Below are 3,518 nucleotides of genomic sequence, written 5' to 3'. Positions count from 1 at the left end.
CTCTGCTGCAGGGCATCCTCCAGCCCCAGTCATCCAGGTCTGAGACCTGCTTCAAGAGACATTGGTGTGTTGGGGAGCTCAGGACCCTCCTCAGCAGCCTGCAGCCTCCTCCTGCCCTGGAGGAAGCAGCCCCAGAGGGAGGTTCCCCACCCTGACCCAACCAACGACCCTTCAAATGCAATTGCTTTCTGCTCCGACAGCAGCATCCATTTCCAGCCAGCTCACTGCTGAATCGACCTGCCCTTCCTGGCTCTCACAACAGGAGACCCTAATTCTGGGTGCAGCAGGAGAAGGGTCACAACTTCCCTTGCTCAGCGCTGTGCCCATGGGGATCAATGCCCACTGGCAAGTGCTTGAGATCCAGATGTCTACCCCTTGTGGTCCCTGCCTACTTCATTTGCTGTCTCCCCATTTACGCATTGAGGCAAATCACAAACAGCTGGTCCTCACCTGCCCTTTCCAGCATGTGGTGTCAGTGACACAGCCACTACAGCTCAGCCAGCACAGTCTTCAGGGTTTGTCCGCTGAGTGTGGCTGAGCTCTGATCACAAGGCGTCAGGGCTTGTGGCTCAGTCCCAAAAGATTGTCTCCAACTGCCAGTGACTATCAGCATCTCCCTGCTTCCAGAAGGGCTTCATCTTTGCTTGGGATGAAACCAGCCTTTGGGAGAGCAGATGATCCAGCCGTGTTACAACAGGAGGGTGTCGTGCCCTGTGCTTGCAGCTCCAGGGTGCTGAGTGAAGTCTTGGAGGCTGGAGAAGGTCCTTCTTGCAGGAGCATGGCTTCAGCGGGGTGTCTGGACAGTCCCAAGGAGCTGGTGGCTCTGGAGAAGCCCGTGGGTATGTGAAATAGAGGACAAAAAGGGGAGCCCTGGCTTAAACGTTTGCAGTGTTCCCGATTGCAGAGAGGTTGTCAGCACAGCGGGAGCCAGAGACCTGGAGGAACACAAACAAGGAAAACTGCAGCTTGAGAAGGATGTGTAAATGAAATACACTGCAAACACAGAAGCAGGATCTCAGTACAAGCCAGGAGAAAGCAGTGTGACTCTGCCTCCTGGTTCAAAAGGAAAATGAGATATTCAGGAAAAGCCTTGGATTATGGGCTAGAATGATTACATCCTTACTGAAGTTTGACCGGTGCTGCAACACTAACTCAAAGCCATGGTAATCGAAACGCTTATGATTCTGATCAAAATTATTTGGGTGGCTAATGGGAGCTGTATTTTAATGCATTAATATGATTAATATATGCTTAGAGACAGCAGACTTTCTAAGCAGATAAAAGAGCCCTTTTTTAGCTCAGTGAGGAACAACTCGTTCCATAGCGCTTTCTACACAGGGATCTTTCTGGCTGCTGCCTTTGTGCCAGGCAGTGCTACAGGAAACTCATCCGATTACTAGTGATAAAAGAAATAAGCAAGCCCTCACACAGTGACAGGGAAGTGAGCTGAGCCACTGTGGCTTGTCACCTGCATGCCCTGGAGACTGCCCAGCCTTGTTCATGATTTTGGGGCAGGCTTCAACCCGCGTTGATGTGTTTTGTGCAGGTGCAGCCTTGGATTAGGTGGTACCTCCCCTCCCTGCTGCACGGGTGCTGGTGGGACTGCTGGTCCCTCCCTGGGCTAGCTGGGACATGTCACCGTTCACCCTCAGCATCCCCAGGGATGGCCGGGATCACCAGGCAGATTCCAGCATTTCTGTGTTTCTAGTCCATCTCCCCAGGCCCGCCGAGACCCAACATTTGCATTATAAACTGGATGTAAGAGCATCTCACCACCTCCTGGAGCAGTCTCACTGCTTCCAACAGCAACACGATTGAGTTCACCTGGGTGATTGTACCCAGCTCCTTATCAGAACTCAGGAGCTTCTCTGTCTCGGTGGCAGGGAAGCATTTAACCCCTTCCCTCCATGGTGCTAGCCCTTGCACACAAACCCACCCTGAAGAGGAGCCAAGCCCACATATTTTAATTCAGATCAGCCTACAAATGCTTCATCCATCTCTTTTGACCCCCAGGGGAAAGTTTTTTTGCCTAAACACTAAATTCTGGTTGGTTTGATGTATTGTTAAAGAAAGCATGTTCCCTGCCCCTAAAATTTCCCATCTGCATGTAATTCCCAAGCTTTTCTATTTGTTTTTCCAAAAACAGTGCCCAAATATATTGTAACAGCAAGGAACAAAGCCTAGCCCAGTCCCCAGAGATTTTTCTCCTATAAAAGCTGCATCTCAGGCATGTTACTCCCATGGCTTATCACCGGCGTGAACAGATGAAGAGGCTGTTAATCAAGATTGTCAGAAGCTTTCCCAAAGCCAAACATCCTCGCTGGAGCAAGGGCTTGGCGGGGACCTTTTGCTTCATCTGCTCAGATATTAACTACAGAAGCGCTGGCTGGAGAAGGTGGATGACTTCTTGGTTTCTCCAGAAAAGGGCTGGGGATTTCGCACTGACAGTCAGGGAGGTGACACTTCTGGTGGGGTGGGATGGAAACGGACCCTCTGCAGCCTGTCCCCATTGCCCGCAGCCCTCCTTCTTCCCTGACATCCTGGAAAGCCAGTGGTGTCTGCCATCAGTGCTGTGGTGCAGCGGGCAAACAGGGCGTTTTGTCAGACTGTCTCACCAAAAGCCAAGCTTTGACATAGCCTCACCCCCCTGGCACAGAGACCAGATGGACAGTCACTTCTGACATACACACAGCCCTGGGGAATAACAGACTTTGGGAGAGGACCTGCATCCAGCCAAGGTCAGATCTGCTCCTCTGACCCCCTAAAAGAATAGACCCCAGCTCCCCTAGTCCCACAGCTCTGGGAAGCAGCTGGGACAACTCCCATCAGCTCCCCTAAACAGCTTTGGGAGTTTGAAGCAAGGAGGGAGGGTGGAAAATTGTTTTGTATTGCAGCTGAAACAAGCAGGGAGCACATGTGGGGGCACAACCAGGAACTGTCACAAAAAAGAGCCCATCCTGTGCTTGGGGAGGTGAGCATCAGTCATCTGTTCTAACCGTGCTCAGATAAACCCCAAAATAGGTGCCACTTGGCGCTCAGCAGCTGAGCTGCAGCTGTCTTCTGTGCCAATTACATACTAAGGCTAACGCCACAGTGCTAATTGCATTAATAGGAGACTAATCACATACCTCATGGATGTAAACGGGAGCTAATTACCTAACAGTGACACTGTACTTACCGAAGAGCTGTGTCAGCGAAGCGTGGTCATTCCTGACAGCATCTCACCAGCAGTCCCGGGGGTCTCCGGGTACCTGAGCCGCAGCCCTGGGCAAGCAGTGGTGAACCACAGCGTGGCCCTTGGGACACACTGGCTCCTAACCCCCAGCAGGAATAGTTCCCTCATGCCTCATCTGATGCTTCCCGGGGCAAACTAAGCCTGATGCATTGGCTAGGAGGTGTGTATGGGTGGAGACCACCTACAGGCAGAGGTCTCTGACTCTGTATCCAGATCAGAGAGGGACCTGGGGGGGTGATTGACAGCCGGCTGAACAGGAGCCAGCAGTGTGCCCAGGGGGCCA

Source organism: Athene cunicularia (assembly GCF_003259725.1).
Source record: "Athene cunicularia isolate RWA chromosome 27 unlocalized genomic scaffold, athCun1 chr27_part1, whole genome shotgun sequence".
NCBI classification, from domain to species: domain Eukaryota; kingdom Metazoa; phylum Chordata; class Aves; order Strigiformes; family Strigidae; genus Athene; species Athene cunicularia.
The sequence above is the reverse complement of the archived record's forward strand: the minus strand, read 5'-3'. Positions refer to the sequence as shown.